This window comes from Hyperolius riggenbachi, chromosome 12 (genome assembly GCF_040937935.1).
Source record: "Hyperolius riggenbachi isolate aHypRig1 chromosome 12, aHypRig1.pri, whole genome shotgun sequence".
Classification (NCBI taxonomy): Eukaryota; Metazoa; Chordata; class Amphibia; order Anura; family Hyperoliidae; genus Hyperolius; species Hyperolius riggenbachi.
The window spans coordinates 179,437,852-179,462,634 of record NC_090657.1 but is presented as its reverse complement, the minus strand read 5'-3'; the positions used below and the strand labels follow the sequence as shown (position 1 = coordinate 179,462,634).

General features: G+C 45.3%; 1 protein-coding gene across 14 annotated transcripts in view; it reads left to right on the top strand.

The window, feature by feature from the left end:
* The window catches only part of FAM110A (family with sequence similarity 110 member A), an 897,957-nt gene that overhangs the window by 351,348 nt on the left and 521,826 nt on the right, over positions 1-24,783 (top strand). The gene's annotated exons all lie outside the window — the stretch shown is intronic.

The window sequence follows — 24,783 nt, the reverse complement described above, 5'->3', positions numbered from 1 at the left end:
AGCTTTTGTTTGTGCCGGAGTCGGTGGGACACGCAGTTCCAAAGGTGGGGGACGTGGAAGGAGGGGAGTCGCCTGTGCATGGCTGCAGAAGAGTGTGTTTACTGGACACACAGTAGCAGATGCCCGTCGCTCAGTTCCTTATAGAGATCTCAAGCATTTTGGGGCAGATGATCCCTTCCCATTCCGGTGTCCCTAGTGCCCCCAGAGAAATCTTCTCAATCCTCACACGGAATCTTGAACGCCCAGGATCGCTTATTAGAGAGAGCAGCCTATCTACGTACCCTGGTCACCCAGAGGGGTGTCTTTCTAGCTGCTCACTGCAGCGATGCAGAGGGAACTCCCCTCCTCCATGTAATCCCTACATAGTCATATGTTTATGTATGTATCGTAGTCTAGGGCCAAATTAGAAGAAGCCAATTAACTTACCTGTATGTTTTTGGGATGTGGAAAGAGTGCCTGCAAGAAACCCACACAAACGCAGGCAGGGCCGGATTTAAACCAAGGCCACATAGGCCATGGCCTAGGGCACCATAGGATTAAGGGCGGGTGGGCAGCAGGCTATACTGGGGGAGGTATAAAAACAGTGAAAGGAGCGCAATGTGATGGTGCTGCAGCTATGAGGTGGGCTGGCTCCAAAGCCCGAAGTGATAGTCAATGAAAACAAAGTACCTTAGCGCAAAGACAGACAAACCTGCTGAATAGCAAGGGTTCAGAAATGGTGGAAAACAGTACCTGTCTCGATGGTTTCCCACCTCAGATTCACGTCAAGTGCCCCAAAATACTTGCTGTAATCCCGATATCCCAGGGTCAGCGGTGGCGCCGTCTGCCTATACGAGCTCCGCTCTCTGATGCGGCTAGACGTCTTCCCCCATCACGTGACTGCCCAAGACTTCCGTCTTCCGCTGTCCTGCGTGTCACGCTGGTTGCCGGTGGCTGCTGACTGGGTGTCAGAGTGATGCAGCGCGTTACTGTAAAACAATAGACGGCAATAGTGCACACTGCTAATAAAGCCAGCCACACACGGGGGAATTACTTACTGGATAACTTCTTGTTTATTTAGCATTATTGCAACGTAGCCTCCACAGCCCGACTCGAGTTTCGGCTCTCGCCTTCGTCAGGGGGTGTGGCTACATAATTAGGAGGTTACTTTTATAAACACAACTCCTCCCTTCACAATCTTCAGGGAGTTGAAATACAATAAGATCAAAGTATAAACGTTAAAATCAAATATAAAAGAGTATAAAATACTTAAGATATAAAAATAGTATGAAAATAGTATAAAATTGAGAATTATTTTAGGGTAAAAAATGTTACAGAATAAAGCAAACATTATAAATAGCACAGTAAGAACGGGTAAATCTGAAGTCCAAGACCTGCCCTAATTTATTCATCTTTTATGAAACAGTTTAAATCGATGTTGGCATTGAGACCGTTGGGTGCAAGAGTTTGTAGTTGGAAAATCCAACGGGTCTCTAACTGTGACAAGGACTTTATCACACTGCCCCCTCTCCAATGTGGTTTTATCAAATCAATTCCATAGCAACGAATGCCAGCAGGATCTTTGTTATGAAACTTTGAAAAGTGCTCAGGAACACTATGTGCTTTTTTATCAGGATGCCCTATGTTGTAAACATGTTCAGAGCATCTTTTCTTCACACGTCTGCCCGTGCGGCCCACATATTGCAGACCGCACGGACACTCCAATACATATACGACATTGGTTGAATTGCATGTAATAAATTGATCAATGACAAATCTCTTGCCGCTATGGGTAGAGGTGAAAGTAGTCATCCTACGGCCACCATATTCACAAATTTTGCATTTATTCAACTTCCTGCACGGGAAAAAACCTTTTAGCGTGGGGAACATAGGTGGTCTTACTCCCTTTATACAATTTTTAACAATCTTATCTCCCAGGTTTTGTGGCCTTCTGTAGACTATTTTGGGTTTCTCTGGTAGTACAGGGCCTATAATAGGATCCTCCTTCAAAATACCCCAGTTATCAGTCAACATCTTTTTCATTTTCTTATGATCCCGGGAGTATGTAGTAATAAAGGAGAACTCTGATTTAGCAGTGGGTGCGTCTACAGGGACTTTTTTCTTTAATCTGACCTCTCTACCTTCCTTCAACACCTTCAGCCTTTCATTTTGAATCACATCTCTGCTGTACCCCTTTTCGATAAATCGATGTTGTAGGATCTCTGATTGCATCCAATAATCTGAATCTTTCGTGCAATTTCTACGCACCCTACAAAATTGGCCTCTAGGAATATTCTGTAACCAAGGAGCATGATGGCAACTGGTTGAGTCAATATACGAATTTCTGTCGCTCTCCTTAAAGTAGCACTTGGTCTTCAATTCCCCATTCTCAATGAAGAATGGGGAGCCATCATGCTCCTTGGTTACAGAATATTCCTAGAGGCCAATTTTGTAGGGTGCGTAGAAATTGCACGAAAGATTCAGATTGTGCAGCTTATCCACAATATACAGATATAATGCCACTCTGTCATAGTGTGGAACGGCCCTTACCCCATTTCCTGTTTGGACAGGAAACCAAGGTAAATGCTTCCTAATGAGTGTGTAGAGAGAGAGAGAGCAAACAAATGTATAACCTTTCTTTGCCCACACCATCCAGCTTTGCTTGGAGTATTGATTTAACCACTTGCCGACCGCCTACTTCATATTGGCGGCGGCAAAGTGGCAGCCCCAGGACCACGTAACGCAGATTGGCGTCAGGTCCTGGGGCACTCTCTGGCCGGGGATCGCGCGCTGGGATGCGCGCGCATCCGCCGGCAATAGGCTCCGCCCACCCGCGACGTCAACCCACCGGCCAATCGGAAGCGCCGGCGGGTTGTTAACCCGACGATCGCCGGATAGGAAGCGTATAATACGCTTTGTAATGTTTACAAAGTGTATTATACAGGCTGCCTCCTGCCCTGGTGGTCCCAGTGTCCGAGGGACCACCAGGGCAGGCTGCAGCCACCCTAGTCTGCACCCAAACACACTGATCTGCCCCCTGATCGCCCACAGTACCCCTCAGACCCCCCCTGCCCACCCCCCAGACCACCGTTTGCATACAATCACCCCCCTAATCACCCATCAATCACTCCCTGTCACTATCTGTCAACGCTATTTTTTTTTTTTTTAGTCCCTAAACTGCCCCCTGCTCCCTCCTGATCACCCCCCCACCCCACAGATTCTCCCCAGACCCCCCCAGACCCCCCCCCCCCCTGTGTACTGTATGCATCTATCCCCCCTGATCACCTGTCAATCACCTGTCAATCACCCGTCAATCACCCCCTGTCACTGCCACCCATCAATCAGCCCCTAACCTGCCCCTTGCGGGCAATCTGATCACCCACCCACACCAATAGATCGCCCGCAGATCCGACATCAGATCACCTCCCAAATCCATTGTTTACATCTATTCTCTCCTCTAAACACCCACTAATTACCCATCAATCACCCCCTATCACCACCTGTCACTGTTACCGATCAGATTAGACCCTAATCTGCCCCTTGCGGGCACCCAATCACCCGCCCACACGCTCAGATTGCCCTCAGACCCCCGCCTTATCAATTCGCCAGTGCAATATTTACATCTGTTATTCCCTGTAATAACCCACTGATCACCTGTCAATCACCCATCAATCACCCCCTGTCACTGCCACCCATCAATCACCCCCTGTCACTGCCACCCATCAATCAGCCCCTAACCTGCCCCTTGCGGGCAATCTGATCACCCACCCACACCAATAGATCGCCCGCAGATCCGACATCAGATCACCTCCCAAGTGCAGTGTTTACATCTCTTCCCTCCTCTAAACACCCACTAATTACCCATCAATCACCCCCTATCACCACCTGTCACTGTTACCCATCAGATTAGACCCTAATCTGCCCCTTGCGGGCACCCAATCACCCGCCCACACCTCAGAACGCCCTCAGACCCCAGCCCTGATCACCTCGCTAGTGCATTGGTTGCATCTATTTCCCCCCTCTAATCACACCTTGAGACACCCATAAATCACCTCCTGTCACCCCCTAGCACACCTACCTATCAGATCAGGCCCTAATTTGCCCTGTGTGGGCTCCTGATCACTCGGCCAAACCCTCAGATCCCCCTCAGACCCCCTTCCGATCACCTCCCCAGTGCATTGATTGTATCTATTTTTCCCTCTAACCGCCCCCTGAGACACCCATCAATCACCTCCTGTCACTCCCCTAGCACTCCTATCCATCAGATCAGGCCCAATACAACCTGTCATCTAAGAGGCCACCCTGCTTATGACCGTTTCCACAAAATTTGCCCCCTCATAGACCACCTGTCATCAAAATTTGCAGATGCTTATACCCCTGAACAGTCATTTTGAGAAATTTGGTTTCCAGACTACTCACAGTTTTGGGCCCGTAAAATGCCAGGGCAGTATAGGAACCCTACAAGTGACCCCATTTTAGAAAGAAGACACCCCAAGGTATTCTGTTAGGTGTATGATGAGTTCATAGAAGATTTTATTTTTTGTCAAAAGTTAGCGGAAATTGGATTTTTATTGTTTTTTTCACAAAGTGTCATTTTTCACTAACTTGTGACAAAAAATAAAATCTTCTATGAACTCACCATACCCCTAACGGAATACCTTGGGGTGTCTTCTTTCTAAAATGGAGTCACTTGTGGGGTTCCTATACTGCCCTGGCATTTTAGGGGCCCTAAACCGTGGGGAGTAGTCTAGAAAACAAATGCCTCAAAATGACCTGTGAATAGGACGTTGGGCCCCTTAGCGCACCTAGGCTGCAAAAAAGTGTCACACATGTAGTATTACCATACTCAGGAGAAGTAGTATAATGTGTTTTGTGGTGTATTTTTACACATACCCATGCTGGGTGGGAGAAATCTCTCTGTAAATGGACAATTGTGTGTAAAAAAAAAATCAAAAATGTGTCATTTACAGAGATATTTCTCCCACCCAGCATGGTTATATGTAAAAATACACCACAAAACACATTATACTACTTCTTCTGAGTACGGCGATACCACATGTGTGACACTTTTTTGCAGCCTAACTGTGCTAAGGGGCCCAAAGTCCAATGAGTACCTTTAGGATTTCACAGGTCATTTTGAGACATTTGGGTTCAAGACTACTACTCACGGTTTAGGGCCCCTAAAATGCCAGGGCAGTATTGGAACCCCACAAATGACCCCATTCTAGAAAGAAGACACCCCAAGGTATTCTGTTAGGTGTATGATGAGTTCATAAAAGATTTTATTTTTTGTCAAAAGTTAGCGGAAATTGGATTTTTATTGTTTTTTTCACAAAGTGTCATTTTTCACTAACTTGTGACAAAAAATAAAATCTTCTATGAACTCACCATACCCCTAACGTAATACCTTGGGGTGTCTTCTTTCTAAAATGGGGTCACTTGTGGGGTTCCTATACTGCCCTGGCATTTTAGGGGCCCTAAACCGTGAGGAGTAGTCTAGAATCCAAATGCCTCAAAATGACCTGTGAATAGGACGTTAGGCCCCTTAGCGCACCTAGGTTGCAAAAAAGTGTCACACATGTGGTATCGCCGTACTCAGAAGAAGTAGTATAATGTGTTTTGGGGTGTATTTTTATACATACCCATGCTGGGTGGGAGAAATCTCTCTGTAAATGGACAATTGTGTGTAAAACAAATCAAATAATTGTCATTTACAGAGATATTTCTCCCACCTAGCATCTGTATGTGTAAAAATACACCCCAAAACACATTATACTACTTCTCCTGAGTACGGCGGTACCACATGTGTGGCACTTTTTTGCACCCTAAGTGCGCTAAGGGGCCCAAAGTCCAATGAGTACCTTTAGGATTTCACAGGTCATTTTGCGACATTTGGTTTCAAGACTACTCCTCACGGTTTAGGGCCCCTAAAATGCCAGGGCAGTATAGGAACCCCACAAATGACCCCATTTTAGAAAGAAGACACCCCAAGGTATTCCGTTAGGAGTATGGTGAGTTCATAGAAGATTTTATTTTTGTCACAAGTTAGCGGAAAATGACACTTTGTGAAAAAAAAACAATTAAAATCAATTTCCGCTAACTTGTGACACAAAAAAAAAAATCTTCTATGAACTCACCATACTCCTAACGGAATACCTTGGGGTGTCTTCTTTCTAAAATGGGGTAATTTGTGGGATTCCTATACTGTCCTGGCATTTTAGGGGCCCTAAACCGTGAGGAGCAGTCTTGAAACGAAATTTCTCAAAATGACCTGTGAAATCCTAAAGGTACTCATTGGACTTTGGGCCCCTTAGCGCAGTTAGGGTGCAAAAAAGTGCCACACATGTGGTATCGCCGTACTCAGGAGAAGTAGTATAATGTGTTTTGGGGTGTATTTTTCCACATACCCATGCTGAGTGGGAGAAATATCTCTATAAATTGACAATTGTGTGTAAAAAAAATAAAAAAATTGTCATTTACGGAGATATTTCTCCCACCCAGCATGGGTATGTGTAAAAATACACCCCAAAACACATTATACTACTTCTCCTGAGTACGGCAATACCACATGTGTGGCACTTTTTTGCAGCCTAACTGCGCTAAGGGGCCCAAAGTCCAATGAGCATCTTTAGGCTTTACAGGGGTGCTTACAATTAGGCACCCCCCAAAATGCCAGGACAGTGAACACACCCCACAAATGACACCATTTTGGAAAGTAGACACTTCGAGGTATTCAGAGAGGAGCATAGTGAGTCCGTGGCAGATTTCATTTTTTTTTGTCGCAAGTTAGAAGAAATGGAAACTTTTTTTTTTTTTTTTTCTGTCACAAAGTGTCATTTTCCGCTAACTTGTGACAAAAAATAAAATCTTCAATGAACTCACCATGCCTCTCACTGAATACTTTGGGATGTCTTCTTTCCAAAATGGGGTCATTTGGGGGGTATTTGTACTATCCTGGAATTTTAGCCCCTCATGAAACCTGACAGGTGCGCAGAAAAGTCAGAGATGCTTGAAAATGGGAAAATTCACTTTTTGCACCATAGTTTGTAAACGCTATAACTTTTACCCAATCCAATAAATATACACTGAATGGTTTTTTTTTTTATCAAAGACATGTAGCAGAATAACTTTCGCGCTCAAATGTATAGGAAATTTTACTTTATTTGAAAAATGTCAGCACAGAAAGTTAAAAAAGTTATTTTTTTGACAAAATTCATGTCTTTTTTGATGAATATAATAAAAAGTAAAACTCGCAGCAGCAATCAAATAGCACCAAAAGAAAGCTGTATTAGTGACAAGAAAAGGAGGTAAAATTCATTTAGGTGGTAGGTTGTATGACTGAGCAATAAACCGTGAAAGCTGCAGTGGTCCGAATGGAAAAAAAGGCTCTGGTCCTTAAGGGGTTTTATGACTGCAGTCCTTAAGTGGTTAAAGGACCAATACCGTTAAAAAAATGTATAATTTAAAATGCATGTAAACACATACCAGTGTTATCCGCAGAATTTTTTTCCAGCCGGGTGGCATGAAATAGTAGCCGGGTGGCATGAAAAAATAGCCGGGTGGGTTGAGATGAAAATGCAGGGCAACTCTGCTTACAGCATGGGAGGAGGTGAGGAGGTGAGCCGATGACAGCCGGGTGGTCACCAAATCTAGCCGGGTGGAGCACCCGGCTAAAAGAGCCTGGGGAGAACACTGACATACAAATAAGAAGTATGTTTCTTCCAGAGTAAAATGAACTATAAATTGCTTTTCTCGTATGTTGCTGTCACTTACAGTAGTTAGTAGAAAACAGATGGAACTGACAAGTTTTGACTAGTTCATCTCTTTATGGGGAATTCTCAGTATTAAATGTATTCTTTACAAAAGCACGACCTAGAAAGAGTCTACACAGTACACAAAGATGCAGCCCCCCAGCCACACACACCATTTTGCACACTGTTCTGCAAGTTAGACTAAGCAACTGTCAGTCACTAAGTTCTTTTGAAAATAAAGAAAACGGGGATCCCCCATGAGGAGATGGGCTAGACCAAAACCTGTCAGTTCTGTCAGATTTCTACTACCTACTGTAAGTGATAGTAACATGGGATAAGAGGATATGGTACATTTATAGAGTTTATAACACATTTTACTCTGGGAGAAATGTACTTTTTATTTATGTGTTTTCATGTATTTTAAATTTTAACATTATTTGTGACATTGGTCATTTAAGTCATGTGTAATGAAGGCCTACAGGTGAGCTCTGGAAACCTGCTTGGCTTATGAAAGGCAGAAGAAATGATTTGCTTGGCTTCTCCCACTGTGCTATTTCACAAAGGCTGTGCTGTACTTTGCTTTCTGTGGGTAATTGAAGTCTCTCTTCAGTTTTCTTTCCCCGCTCTGTAAACTACTGCTTTGATCTGCTGAGTTAAAAGCAGAGTGCAGGAGTCACTTGTATAGGCTCTGCTCTCCTACAGAGTGCGTCTTCATATAAATCCACTGCAGGCCGGCAGAAGTATTCCAGAGAAAGCAGAAAAGGAGAGATTCTGGCCCATGAGTCCACACAAAACCTGTGATCTGAGGGTCGCTATTTTCGGCAGTGTTATTGACTGTATACTGTTTTCATTGTAGTGGTGCCGCTCATTCAGTCATAAACAGGAATACTATTTGTGTCTATATTATATACCATGTTTCCTTAAAATTAAGACATCCACCGACAGTAATGTATACACTCACGTATAAGCCTTTTTTTTCAGCACAAAAAATGTGCTGAAAAGTTACCCCCTCGGCTTATATGCGAGTCAGTGGAGCAGAACAGATGGTGGAGCAGGTTTTATTACTGGCAGAGGAGTGTAAGGGTTGTGCACTAGTGATCTTGCTTATTGTCAGCTGTCTCCATGCTGTGTCTTTGCCCCATCCCCTGCAACATCGTGTGCAAAGTTTGCTGCTCAAGACTATCTGTGTCCCCTGGGTTGTGGAGCGGAGCATGCAAGCTACTGTCAGCTGTGCAATGATCGGGGATTCTTCCTGTGTGGCAATCTCTGTGTCTCGTATCTATGATGCCATCTGGTGGGGCCTTGAGACACAGCTGTATCATCCTTGGGGCACATCTGGCTATGGGGAGGGCGGCTGACTTGTACTGGGGGCACATCTGGCTTGTGTGGAAGACTTTTTCCTGGTTCCTAAGGGGCAAGTGGATGCCTCGGCATATACGTGGGTCGGCTTATCTGTGAGTTTATACGGTAAGCCCTAGCAAGAATTTCGAGCATGCTCAAAATATAAGCACTACTGTGAAAGTAAGCCCTAGCGGCAGTAAGGGTAAAAAGTGTGGCAACTTGTACTATTAGTGGGGCCCATGGTCTCGCGGGCTGGACCTTGACTCCTTCATTAGGCCAATCAGTGCACTCACTGCTACTTAGCCAGTGCAGTGATTGGCCCAATACGAAGTCATTGTCCTATCTGCTAGAGCAGTGTTTCTCAACATTTTATTGATATGTACCCCTTTTAAAATTCTGTACTCACCAGGTACCCCCTAGCATAATACACATTATCACAAGTACCCCTTGACAAAGATATATTTAAATTGTAGTACATGATAATTGGTTCGAAACACAATGTCCAAGCATTTACTATTGCTTTTAATTAGCTAAAATACTAATTTGGTATTGTTTAAATAAGATGTATCATTTTCTAAAACTTTAAATTTGTTATTCTTGGTTAAGTATATCAAGCCTGAGTACCCCCTGGAACCATCAGAAGTACCCCCTGGGGTACGCGTACCACACGTTGAGAAACTAGGTGCTAGAGTCTAGACCATCGGCTCTAGTAGAAATTGACAGTCTTCTTCCCCATAGGCCAGTGATCTGCAAACTTGGCTCTCCAGCTGTTAAGGAACTACAAGTCCCTCAATGCATTTGCCTTTATGAATCATGACTGTGTTTGTCAGACTCCTGCAATGCATTGTGGGACATTTCATTCCTTAACAGCTGGAGAGCTACGTTACAGAGGCATGGAGCTGTGGGAAAGAAGAGGATGCAGGTGGACATCCGAGTATACGTGGGACACCAGGAGGACATGTAGATCATAGGGGGACATGGGACACAGAAAGACAATGGATACAGGAGGACACAGGTGCAGGGGGGGACTCCTGGAGGATACCAAAGGTGCAAGGGGGACATAGGGGCACACAAGATATGGATCAAGCAGAGGGAGAGGCAGCACAGTGAGGATGGAACACAGCACAGGAACTTGTGTGCTCATAGATATATAAGGCATCCCTTGAAAATAAGCTCTAGCACATCTTTTGGTGGAAAAATTAAAATAAGACATTGTCTTATTTTCGAGGAAACACGGTTAAGATCATCTCATTAGTGGCTTGGGATGGACGCAGCTTGTGCTCCGATGACTTGTATTGTCATACTTACACACAAAAGCATACCTTGCAGCTAGAAAGATCTGGCCTTTCTATTCACATGACTCAGCAGTTGGTGTTCCTAGATCCCCAGCTGACTGAGGCCGACATTCTGCGTACGTGTCAGTTCTGCCTCGTAGATTCCGCCGCCAGATCCGTCAGCGCTGATCAGTGCAGGGAATGTCGGCAAAGGTTGTCTCTTAGCTTTAACAACTACACAGGATTACCCCCTTCCCACCCCCCCATTGTCTAATACTATAACCTACCCTTCAAGTGAAACTCCGACTTCATTGACAAACACGTATCAATGAACTGAAAGACTTTTTGTCACTTTGAGTTTTTCAAAAAGGATCTTTTCACCTCAATCTGCAGCCAACTATGAATTTCCAAAATAGATTGAAGCTTTGGCATAGGGACCACCAAAACAGCCCCAGGGGAGACCACCCTTCCTCTTTGCTCCTCATGACAGGGGATCGCTTTTGGAGCCTCTCCAGGGGACAGCCGCATGACACAGCTGTCTCCAGTACAGCGATGCGTTAGATGGCAACGCTGTACAATGTAAATAGATGGCGATTTCGCAATCTAACAATCTACTAGCGGCGATCGCTGCTGGTAGTCAAGTGGGGAGGCGCGTGCATCGGCATACGAGATCCCCTGCAAACCACTTCCCCAGGACTTGACTTCTTTTGGGGTTAGGAGGTACTGAGAGAGCCACCTTGTGGCCGCCAATTGGCGTTAGGCGGTCATAAGGTGGTTTATGACGTTAGATCAGGAATAGTAAGAGAGGGGGGATGAGCAGGGGCAGGTGGAGTGGAGTTAAGGGAAGCATAGAGTAAGTAGGGATTTGAGAGGCGGAGTATGGGGATATACAATGCGGTCCTGGGTTAGGTTGGGTAAAGGAAATCATAGTGTTACTGTGGCTCTGGAGTGTGTGAGGTAAGGGGGGAAGCCTAGCAAAGTGGACCTTGGTATGAGGGTTCCTATTTGAGTGTAATAAATGTGAGTACGGCAGGAATAGTGGAGTAATAGTAGGATATCAGGAATTGTCAGGTCTGATATAGGGCGATGTATAGTGTGAGAGGTGATCCCAAGGTGGTGGTGTTGGACCCTTGAAATATTTAAGAATGAAGTTACCAAGAGGCTGGCTATAGGCCCACTCGCTGGCTGAAACAAAAATACATTCTTGGCAATCTTGGAGTGTAGAGTACAGCCGAGAAATGTCCTATCTTGGTTCAGGGGTCATTTAATAAGCTGCACAGAGTAGGAGCCCTTTTAACTCATTTTCTATAGCTGGACTGGTAGTAAATTCAGACACCATCATATCACATTCTTTGTTATGTATTCTGAGGATAAATCTGCTGTGCAAACAAATTTTTCATACTTATATTTAAGCAATCTGAATAATGCTGGATACACACCATGCGTTTCCGCGTTCGATGCGGCCGTCGATACGCGTCGATTCGATTATTTCCGACATGTCCGATTCAAGCTTCGATGGATCGTTAGGTCGATTTGCCATACTTTACATGGCATTCGACCTAAAAATCATCGAAATTCGTTCGGAAATGTTCTGAAATAATCGACTCCACGCGTATCGACGGCCGCATGCGACGCGGAAACTCATGTGTGTCCAGCATAAGGTTTGCACCAAAGCTGAGTAATTTCTGTAAGCTGATATTCTCCCACATCCACATTTGCATCAACCCATCTACCCTAAAGACTGTTCTCACATCACCTGTAATATAGCATCAACTACCTCCCCAGCAAGCAAGTAAAACCAACTGTAAAAACAAATGTAAAATTACACACACACACACACATACAAACCCCCAACATATTTACCTAATTAAGCACTCAGGAGTCGGTATTATTTTAAATGTTGATATCCACAAGGCTTTGCTTGTTGCGGCTGTAATTCTCCTTTTTCCTGGTTGTGATCTTGTTCTGGCTTGGCCGAGTCCCTTTGCTCTCGAATGGGGACAGACAAACGTGTCAAAGCAGACGGTTGAATGAGTGGCCCTGAGTATCAGTAAGTTGTCTGCTTATGTCTTGATAAAGGGGACCTGATTGGCCCCGAAACGATCGTCGGCTGAGACGATTTAGTGTGTATTATATGTGTGCATTGGAACAATAAAAGCATGTTGTTCCTTAAAGACTGTGTAGAGATTCCTCTTTTGACTGTCAGTAAGTATCAGTAAGGCGACTGGGAGCGGTTGACTTCAGGTGAAGAGGGTGTGGCATGGGACTTTAACATGAAGTTTAACCCTAGGTTATAGTTCCTCTTTAAAGATGAACACCAGCCAAATCAGTAGCTTATTCCTCCTTTCTCAAGAGATTTTTTTTTACTTTTCTCGAATAGATGATCAGGGGGTCTGTGGGGCTGATGTGGTGGTAAAACCCCTCCCACAGTGTGATGTCATGACCATGGTCCTGTTCCTTGCATTGGGGGGAAATAACAGCTTTTTCCAACTGCCAAGCAAGCAGTATCTCCCCATGTGCATAGAATGCAGGGCTGTGGAGTCGGAGTTGGAGTCGGAGTCGGGGAGCCAGAGTTGGGGCAATTTTGGGCACCCGGAGTCGGAGTTGGAGTCGGAGTCATTGATTTCATAAACTGAGGAGTCGGAGTCGGATGATTTTTGTTCAAAATCCCCAGCCCTGTTAAGTATTTGGCTAAGGAGTCGGAGTCAAGAAGTTGGAGTCGGAGCCATTTTGGGTACCCGGAGTCGGAGTTGGAGTCGGAGTCGTGGTTTCATAAACTGAGGAGTCGGAGTTGGAGTCGGAAGATTTTTGTCCCGACTCCACAGCCCTGATAAAATGTAAATGTAAATCAGGGAGAGGAAAAATTTAACAATAGGCAAACACTGACTAAATAATCTATAAATGAATATTGGAAACAATAAGCGATTTTAGTTATTATGTTATTTTCACTACAGGTCCTCTTCCGGCCATGTCCCAATAAGATTTTTGGATTGCATTAATCACGGTACCCTTCATGGATTTTTCCCCCAAAGACAAATGCACCGTTTATCACATTTTCTGTGTTTATGACTTGGTCAAATCCTCCCTCACCTCCCATCGGAAATTGCGCACCCAATCACACCGTGTAAATGTCGGACACATGCAATAACAGAAATGAAATCTGTGCAGTGTAAAAAGAGAGAATTGGGATTGCTGCGGGTTTGTAATGCCAACCGTGATTTCCAGTGGAAAAGGGGCTTGCCTATGGTTAGTTTTGTTGTTTGGTTGTGATCAATACGTCAGGCTGTGGCCAATATACATAAAAGTATTATTCCAAGGCAGGTTGAGGCTGGGTTCACATATGACATAGCGAGAAATGCTACGCTTTATGTCATGTTTTATGTTAATGTTGTGGGCGTTGTTACTGCATTTTTGGTGCGTTTGCGATGCATTTTTTATGTGTTTTCCGTGCGCTTTTATATTTCCATTGATGCAAATAACTTGGAAGACAACAGGAAGCGGAAATACATCATACAAATTTATTTTTGAGACAAAATGCGGTAATTTTCCGTTAGCCGGGCTCACGTGTAATAGGGCAAAGTAATTGTTATAATTTAAGTATTATATGCTTGAATTCATAGGCCTCAGTTACTTTAGCTGAGGTTAGTTAACCACCCTGGCGTTCTATTAAGATCGCCAGGGAGGCTGCGGGAGGGTTTTTTTTTAATAAAAAAAAAAACTATTTCATGCAGCCAACTGAAAGTTGGCTGCATGAAAGCCCACTAGAGGGCGCTCCGGAGGCGATCTTCCGATCGCCTCCGGCGCCCAGAATAAACAAGGAAGGCCGCAATGAGCAGCCTTCCTTGTTTCGCTTACCTCGTCGCCATGGCGACGAGCGGATCCAGCCCTTAGCGCTGGCCGGAACTTTTTGTTCCGGCTACGCTGGGCTCAGGCGGCTGGGGGGACCCTCTTTCGCCGCTGCATGCGGCGGATCGCCGCACTGCAGCGGCGATCAGGCAGCACGCGCGGCTGGCAAAGTGCCGGCTGCGTGTGCTGCTTTTTATTTGAGCCAAATCGGCCCAGCAGGGCCTGAGCGGCAGGCTCCGGCGGTACTGGACGAGCTGAGCTCGTCCAGACCGCTCAGCTGGTTAAAGGACTTTATTTGCAGAGTATACCTTTAAAGAGGATTTCTAGAAGCACTGAAGAACGGGAACACCCAAGGCTGTATCAGAGATATCCAATGCAGAGGCCAGACCAGCTGGCAACATAACATGAGCCATTGGTATGAAAATATTCTCACAAGAACATTAAACAATGGCCTCCTAAGAACAAGATGACAGTTCCTTGGAAAATGGAACTGTCCAGGGCATGCACAGTAAAGACTGTGCTTGTCATGATATCACAGGGTCTTAGCCAATAGCAGACGATGAGTTATTGATCCGTCCCTGCTCAGATGATGTCACATTTAACTCTTCAGAGGTTAGTATAAGAAGAGCCAACGTGGCTCCCAGGGGCTACTGCTGCTGCTTATGACTTCTGGCTTTTGACTTCCACCCTCTACTCTTTTTGTAATGTATTGTCATCTTATCTAACTGTATGCTGGATATAGGCCTAAGTGCAACGTAGCATAGATGTAACATAAGAGAAAGCCTGGTTGCCATGCAATAGGACCAAGATGCGGTAACGCAAAGAGGACTTACTACAGAACAATTGCTTCACTGTGTAGAGATAAGCATCTGTATATCTGTTTACTGAATAAACTCCTGAAACTTTGAGGACGTCTAAGAAGTTCTATCTCCTATGCTGTTGCTGTGATGAGAGTCGAGTTATCACACTTTCTGTAATATGGTGCCAAACAAAGGTGTAGTGTTGCTGCCCATAGCAAGCAACATATAGATTCTTACAGTAATGTGTTCTGTGAGCCCGTTAGCCGCCCGCAACTCTAATAGGGCAATGTAACAGATGAAGTCACCAGCTTCGGCTCTGGCCCCTCTCCTCCCCCTGCCTCTCTCCTATAGAACACTGGCAGCCGGGGGACACGCGTGTCCCCGAGAGTCGTTCGTCACAAGCAGAGCAGGGAGGCTGCAGACATTGCTTCTGCCAGCACCCGCTCTGCAGCGTTTTCCGCAACGCTAGCGTTTCTGCTATGTGTGCACCCAGCCTAAGTGTTTAAGTAGCATAGGTGTAGATCAGGGGTAGGGAACCTTTTTGGCCGAGAGAGCCATAAACACAACATATTTTAAAATGAAATTCCGTGAGAGCCATACAATATGTTTATAGCACGGTGAGCGTGCCGAGTGGCGGAAGGCAGGTCAGGATGCTGGATGGGAGAGGCTGGTCAGGATGGGAGCAGCAGGTCAGGTTGCAGGGTGGTGGGAGGCTGTTCAGGATGGGAGTGGCAGGTCAGGGTGTGGAGAGGCAGGTCAAGGTGCTGGGTGGGCAGGTGATATTCCTTGGGTGGGGGGAGGCAGGTGAGGTGCTGGGTGGGCAGGTGATATTCCTTGGGTGGGGGGAGGCAGGTGAGGTGCTGGGTGGCAGGTGAATTGCTTGGTGGGGGGGGGGGGGGTGAGGTGCTGGGTGGCAGGTGAATTGCTTGGTGGGGGGGGGGAGTGAGGTGCTGGGTGGCAGGTGAATTGCTTGGGGGGGGGGAAGTGAGGTGCTGGGTGGCAGGTGAATTGCTTGGTGGGGGGGGGAGGCAGGTGAGGTGCTGGAGTGGACTATAACAAATACAGAAAGTGCTGCATTAGAGACAGCACACTCACCAGGCCAGGCAGCTTTGAAATTTACAGCGTGTCGGCGGGGTTCCACAGCGGGGGTCAGCGGGGTTCCACAGCGGGGGTCGGCGGGGTCCCACAGCGCGGGCTTGCCTGACATCATCACTGGCCGCAACACATGGGGGCGGAGTTACAAAGCGCTGGCCGAGGCGGCGCACAGCACGGCCATGTGAGGGGAGGAGTTGTAGTGTAGGGAGGAGGTGCACAGGAAGTAGATGGTGGCTGGGCATGGAGGAGGCGGCGGTGCACTAATGTAAAATTTGACTCGCCTGTCACCCGGAATTCAGCGAACCGGAGAGCCACATGCAGGCCTGAAAAGAGCCATATGTGGCTCGCGAGCCATAGGTTCCCGACCCCTGGTGTAGATAGACAAGTGGTATCAGTCACAGGCTGAAGGGTGGTTAGTGGTAGGTTTATACTGACTGCTGTGAAATCTCAGCACGAGAAACAAAAGGCTGGGTCATGACCTGGATTTGGACCAATTGGCCAGTTTATTGCAAGTACAGAGCACCTGGTGTTCTGTACTGTGGCACTTGCAATAAACTGACTAATTGGCCTAAATCCAAATCGAGACCCAGCCTTTTATTCCTCGTGTTGAATCTACACTGGATACGGGTTAATCTTGGGTTACAGCATTGAGTTATCTCATTATTGCTATGTAATCTCAACATCTGATGCTTGGGTAACATGGAAGGCCACAACCACCGCGTGTTATATTCATGGTAAAGGAGTCCAGCAATGGAGACAAATGACGTACAAAAGCAGCACGGTTGCATAGTGGTTAGCACACTAGCCTTGTAGCACTTGGTGCCTCTTTCCAATCCCAGCCAGGACACTATTTGCATTGGAGTTTTTATGTTCTTGCTTGTCTGTGTGGGTTTCCTCTGGGCACTCTGGTTTCCTCCGACATCCCAAAACTGTACAGATAAGTTAATTGGCTTCCCCTAAATTGATCCTAGACTATGATACATGCATTACATGATACATACATAGAGACAAGACTGTGGTAGTGATTAGATTGTGAGCCCCTCTGAGGGACAGTTAAGTAACAAATATACTCTGTACAGCGCTGCAGAAGATGTCAGCGCTATATAAATACTAAATAATAATACAGAAGGACAGAGGCTCCAGCAATGAGAGCACTGGCCACGAAGGCTACATTCCATTGTGTATTTTTTTAGTAATGCCAGGCTCAACAAATTCCTGATACTAAACGATTGTTAGAGACAGACACAACACGGTATTTACTGAATAATAAACTCTTTATTTCCCTGAATTGCATGAGAATCCATACAGTAAAGGTGGCATGTACAACTGGCTTTGTCAGCATCAGTTACAAAACCTTTCAGAATAAAGAAACACCTGACATGCACTTCAAATTATTGCTGTTCCTTTTCTATATACAGTATAAATATCAAATAGGGGGGAGGGGATACTACAGCTACGTGTAAAAAAAGCCGCATACCGGATTGTATGTAAAGTAACAAGGCAGTTAATAGGGCCACGTACCGGCCGTCGTCATCAGTTTGCAAAAGCACGATTCAGAGTTATGCAAGCTAAGGTCATTCGTTATCTCCTTTTTTGTGATTTTTTATTTTTTTTGGAACTTCTAGTGATGTCATGTGAGGAGGATACCCATTCACGTGCCAGCACTCAGGGTCTGGTGAAATGTTTCATCATGCTGAAAAACGATCACGATTTGTGCTAACAGGAAAACAGAGTCTGCAGAGCTGACTTCACAGCGGTCCTCATCTCCAGCACCACCAATGAGAAGGAGGCTGGAGAAAGAGTAGAGATGTCCATACACAGGCATGAGAACTCTTCAACGTGCACAATGTCAGCTGACACTTGGCTCTGCAAAACACAACCTATTGTCTGTAGAGTTCAGCTTAGCCGGACGGTAGACATTGTACCGTAGATAGAGCAGGAATGAGAAGAGCGGGATGGCCTGGTCAATAGAAATCTGCCTGTGTGCCCTTTAGCATTGTCACAATGTGGATGACTACACACAGACCTCAAACTGTCACTAACCCGATCCATTATCAAGTTACCAAATGAGTAGCTAAGGCTTAAAGAGACACTGAAGCGAAAAAAAAATTATGATTTGTATGTGTAGTACAGCTAAAGGGGCCCATACACTCAGCCGATTTTCTGGCCGACCGATCGATCCCGATCGATTGATCGTTTGCAAATCGGTTGGCCAATCGACCGATCGATGGCCGATTTCGATCGATTTCGATGGATTTCCGTCGACCGGGCAGGATGGAAAATTTAGGTCGATCTGATGAGATTGCTTATCAGTTTGCATTGGCCTTAATGGAAATCTGATGGCAAAAAAATGCCATCAGATCGAATTTCAATAGATTTCAAACTGAAATCTATTGGAATTCTATCCTGGTAAAAAATGTTCTAAAAACGCATCAGATAGATCATCAGATGCATTTCTTATCTATCTGCTGCCAATCTGACGAGTGTATGGGCACCTTAAGAAATAAAACATTAAGATCAGATACATCAGTCTAATTGTTTCCAGTACAGGAAGAGTTAAGAAACTCCAGTTGTTATCTCTATGCAAACAAGCCATTAACTCTCCGACTAAGTTTAGTGGTGGAGAGGGCTGTTATCTGACTTTTATTATCTCAACTGTTTTCTTTTCCTCTGCTAGAGGAGAGGTCATTAGTGCACAGACTGCTCTGAAAGACTCATTTTGAATGCTGAATGTTGTGTAATCTGCACATATTATAGAATGATGCAATGTTAGAAAAAACACTATATACCTGAAAATAAAAATATGAGAATATTTTCTTTGCTGCTAATCTTCTAGTAATTATTCATAGTACACAACCAATTCACTATATCATATTTTTTTTCCGCTTCAGTGTCTCTTTAAGGACTGGATCTCAACATCCCTGCTTAATAGGACATATTAAGCATTGATGTTGAGATCCAGTCCTTAAGCACTGAGATCTTCACACAATTTTGGCACAGCTCAAATAAATGAATGGGACTGAGTCAGGAAATGTGTGGTTCATTAAGTAGAACACATTTCTCCATTTCTCATTCCATTCTAAACACTGGCATGGACATGGCCCTCCAGGACTGGAGTTCGACATCTGTACTATAGAAAGAGAAGGAAGGAAGACATATTGGAGCAAACTGCATTTTGGGCATAGCTTCCCTCCATGTTCGATTGATAACAACCAGTCGGCAGGCATCAGGAGACACCTGCATACACTGCATCTGTACAAACTGCAACATCGCAGGTGTGTATGAACCCTTATTGACAAAAAGTCACCAAATCCCTGATGAAAGTTCAGTGGTCAAGTGATCTTCCCTGGATTCCAAGAGGGTTGTTGCTGCATCATCTCAACAGCCAAGCCTCCCACAATGCCTCCTGGAAGGGGCGCACTATTCACGTTTCCACCTACTTTTCTCTATGGAAGAGGGACATGGCTATAAAAGTAATTCCCTCTCCTTTCCACTGCAGATCCTGGCATGTGACACATGGAATTGTAGGAAGGGTGCTGGTCTGTGATGAAGATATGGCTTAGCGATGGGTAATAGCACCCAGGAAGCCAGACTGCTGCTGGTAGATGGAGAGGGAGGTGCGTTAAGTCTACAATCCATGTTTAGAGTAGGTCACATGACTCCAAAAATGCAATGCCTGATTTAAGGTGCAAAGATCGGATGTAGCTCCAAATGGATTACTGTGTATGGAGCAACCTAGGGATCCCTCCAGATCCACTATATACATTGCAGACACCTCAAAATAAAACAACTGCATCGGAATAAAGAATACATTGCTACTTACTGAAGGACTATCTGCCCTGTGTATGAACACCGTACAACATAACCTAAGAAGCCAGGTCTGCAAAGACTGCATGTATTGAATATGACCACGTAAAAATAATTCCTGCCTTGGTCTAAAAATGTACACAGGGTGATTGATAGACATGGTAATTTGGATATCTAGCCCCGCTCTGTTTATACTATCAACATGGCAATACATGGTGCAAGAAGCTGAAAGCTGCAAAGCAAATAGATGCACTTCATTAAACCAGAAGTAGTCATTATGGCACATGCTAGACAACATGCTACCTGCATATACACTTCTACCTACTGACATCATTGTTCCACTGGTGAGAAACCTGGCCTGTGAGTTGCATCTGATAGAAGTATTTAATCACTTATTTATTGTACATAATAAATAATGGAGAGACTGAGATTTAAAGGACAACTGAAATGAGCTTTTTAAGAAAAACAGTGAGATACTCATCTATTTAGATGGAAGACTTTGGATCCCATAGAGCCTTTCCCATCCTCTCCCCGTACCATTGTTTCCTCATTCAAAATTAGTCCCTTTGGGACTCCTCATAAGCTTATGGACACGCTTCCATCCTCAAGTGCTTCCGTAGATGTGTGAATCTATACTGAGCAATTTCTGTGTGCACAGTACGGATCCATTCGTCTGCAGGAGTACTCAAGGACACGAGTACTTCCTAAGCCTGCCCAAGGAAGGCTGAAGACATATTCAACATGGTAAGAGGGTCGGGAAGGGTCTATGGGATCCAGAACCTTACCTTTTCTTAGGTGAGTATCTAATTTTTTAAACATTTTTTAAGGTCAGTTGGGTTACTCATAAATAGACATAAACAGAAAAAGCCATCTAGCTTGGCCAGTTTCAGCAGATTGTCATAGTGATCCTGTGGTGTGTGCACATCAGTAGATTTTCACATGCATTAAGGGTTCACCGTTCTTGAGGAAACAAATGATTGGCTGTGGTGGACTTTTTTCAAACAATCACTGTTATTGAAAATTGCGCAAAAGGTGGATCAGCGCAACACCAGGCCTCCCCCGAACGGCCCCCACCAGAGATGCGCTGAGCCCCCCCAGGAACTACAAACGCACCCTGAACCCAAATAGAAGCTCTGCATATACACCAAAAGCATGGCTGTTAAGTGGGAGCAGCGGACCAAAAACGAATTACATTAGTACATAGCAAGGAAATGAACAGCGCTACTTAAAAACAGACTAGTGCCTACCTGCAAAAGAGTGCAAGCCCCACTTGTGGGGTCGAATACACACCGAGCATACACATGACCTGTCTACCACTAGAGGAGGATGTTGGTTTCCATTAACAGCATGCATGCAACCTATTAAGAACTCGTCCCTCCCACTGCGAAGAAGTCAATCCTCCATGGGAGGGGCCTAACACTAACTAAATCCTAACCTATGTATATGCATAGCCTGGGTGCGGCTAATCAAATGAAATCGAAAATTGAAAATTGCGCAAAAGGTGGATCAGCGCAACACCAGGCCGCCCCCGAACGGCCCACACCAGAGATGCGCTGAGCCCCCCCAGGAACTACAAACGCACCCTGACCTGGTCAGCTGCTCCCACTTAACAGCCATGCTTTTGGTGTATATGCAGAGCTTCTGTTTGGGTTCAGGGTGCGTTTGTAGTTCCTGGGGGGGCTCAGTGCATCTCTGGTGGGGGCCGTTCGGGGGCGGCCTGGTGTTGCGCTGATCCACCTTTTGCGCAATTTTCAATTTTCGATTTCATTTGATTAGCCGCACCCAGGCTAATTCCTGCCTTGGTCTAAAAATGTACACAGGGTGATTGATAGACATGGTAATTTGGATATCTAGCCCCGCTCTGTTTATACTATCAACATGGCAATACATGGTGCAAGAAGCTGAAAGCTGCAAACGCACCCTGAACCCAAACAGAAGCTCTGCATATACACCAAAAGCATGGCTGTTAAGTGGGAGCAGCTGACCAGGTCAGGGTGCGTTTGTAGTTCCTGGGGGGGCTCAGCGCATCTCTGGTGGGGGCCGTTCGGGGGCGGCCTGGTCTTGCGCTGATCCACCTTTTGCGCAATTTTCAATTTTCGATTTCATTTGATTAGCCGCACCCAGGCTATGCATATACATAGGTTAGGATTTAGTTAGTGTTAGGCCCCTCCCATGGAGGATTGACTTCTTCGCAGTGGGAGGGACGAGTACTTCATAGGTTGCATGCAAGCTGTTAATGGAAACCAACATCCTCCTCTAGTGGTAGACAGGTCATGTGTATGCTCGGTGTGTATTCGACCCCACAAGTGGGGCGTGCACTCTTTTGCAGGTAGGCACTAGTCTGTTTTTAAGTAGCGCTGTTCATTTCCTTGCTAATCACTGTTATTGGTCCCTGTAGTAAGAGGGATGTGGAGGCGGCATATTTGTTGATGCAGCATTATGCAAATTTTGTATGCAAATGTATGCAGCTTGAACATGAACCAATCAAATCCTACTGAGGTAAAATTCGATTGGTCCATTTTCATATTTTCTTATTTTTGCTGCATACATTTGCATAGAAAATTTGCATAATCCTGCACCAACTCGAAATTATTTGCATCTCGTTGACCATCCCTAGTCCTGCTGATTCTCAGGCTCTAATAGATTACACCACTGACCCACAATGAATATGTAGATCAGGTGCTTCGACTAAAGCCTAACTACAGGTTTGTGAATCTGAGACTACTGAAGCCAAAAAAGGTTTGCAGGACAACCAGGCAACTGACATGGTTTAAAAGGAAATAAATATGGGATCCTCCATATCTTCCTTGCTACAAGGTCACTTTAAAAGTATCTACATATTGTCAAGGATGGTTGAACGTGTAGCCACAAACCTCCAACGTGAGGCTGTTTGAGCCATGGTTTCTGTCTGTTCTCCTTAAACGCAAGGGAGGGAGAATGCCTAGGCAAGCACTGCCTGTACTTACTTGCTATGGGAAAGTGATAGAGATGAGGCAAGGTTTTACAACTTGCGCAATTTACGCTCCCCAACTACACTGAGCGCCTGCCAGAAGCTGCAGACATGAGATTGTCATCTTATGTCTGTAAGTTTCTTAACACCGGGATCTTGTGCCCATGACCAGGTCACAATATCAGTAAAGCTGCTGTTATTTGTCCAAGCAGAATCCATCCAGTCACCTCTCACTAGAAGTATGTAGGCACATTAAGCCAGTCCCTTAGACATGAACAGTAATGGTCCAGCAATCCCAAACTGGTAAGTAGAAATAACTTTTTGCAGTCAAACTATGATTTCACATTTCACTGCTCTCTGTTTAATCCCTAGTGCTGACTTAAGTTGAAGATTGGACAAATACCAAGAATCAGGGTTTGTGGGGGACACACGGGCCACAGCAGGGGTACCTCTCTATTAGAACCGGGACAGATGGACATGGTTTACCTCTTGGGATCCATAGCGTTGTAATTGAGATGAATGAAAGCAGGCATCTCACATCGTTTACCGGCTCAACTGGCGCGGTTGATTTAGGTTTCCCAGTTGCAAATTAGCAACGGTCACGGTTACATTCAATCCTCCTAGCGCTCTAAACATGACGTTACAACAAAACTATGTCAAACGCTTTTCTGTGCGGTAGCGAAAATTGGTTTGCTGTAACGAAACATGCCGTCAGGAGTCATCCATGTGACCAGCCATTAGGTTCTGCGAGAGGTATAAGAGGCCAGCTTTAGATCAAATTCCAGCCGAAATCTTTAACTTGGATTGATCGGGAATGGTGAAGTCTCCTTGCAATGGCCCATTTGGGTGCATGGCGGTAATGCCGTTCGATATTGCGACAACTGAAGGACCCCCGGCTGATGTGCCCCCGAGTGTATAAGTGGAATTCACTAATCTTTCAACACACCTTCTTGTTGAATAATAATTCGCATAAATTCTTCTGGTGCAGTAACAACAAAACCTAGGTTAGGTTTGCTGGATCTATTGTGTTGTCCAATGAATTTCAGCTTTGGAAAACCTTGAAGGGAAATTCTAATTTCATTGAGAAAAAACTCAGTGATGTCACCACACAGCCTGCTCTACTTGTTCACACTTGGGCCTCAATTCACAAAGCTGTGATAAATGCTATCACGGCCGTGCTAAACTTAGCACGCGGGTTAGGGCGCGTACAGGTTGGCGTGCGTAATAGTAAAGGTTTGCGCGCATTAACTTTCTCCGTTCACGCGTTAACCCATATGTTCGCGTGTGAACAGGAAAGTTAATGCACGCAAACCTTTACTATTACGCGCGCAAACCTGTATGCGCGCTGACCTGCAGGCTAAATTTATCACGGCTTTGTGAATCGAGGCCCTGGAGTGGTGAGGCCTGGTGCAGGTGCAGACACAGTTATAGCCATGGAGTCAGTCAGACAGCCCTTTCACTTGTATTCAGCGGTGTCTGCTGCACTACACACTAAGACTTGTGCAGCACCGATCTATGGATGTGGGAATTTTTTCATTCTGAAGCCATATTGAAAGAAAAGATACTCACCTATGCTCTGGATCCCAGAGACCCTTCCAGATCCTCTCTTTCCATGCCCTCAGTTCAACACTGCTCCCATTGAGTACTTCCAAAGACAGGGGCATAGTGCACATGTGCGAACCCACTATGGACCTGCTTATCTTCGAAGTACTTGTGGACTCAGGTACTTTTTAAGCTTTCTATGAGGAGTCTTGGAGTATTCAACTAGCTGATTGCATAACTGCAATGGGGGGACATCGGTGGAACAAGGGCATGGAGAGAGGACAGGGAAGGCTATATGAGATCCAGAGCCTTACCTCTTCATAGGTGAGTATATAACATTTTATTGCTGCTTCAGACTTACTTTAAAGGGAGTCTGAAGCAAAAATGTAAACCAAAAA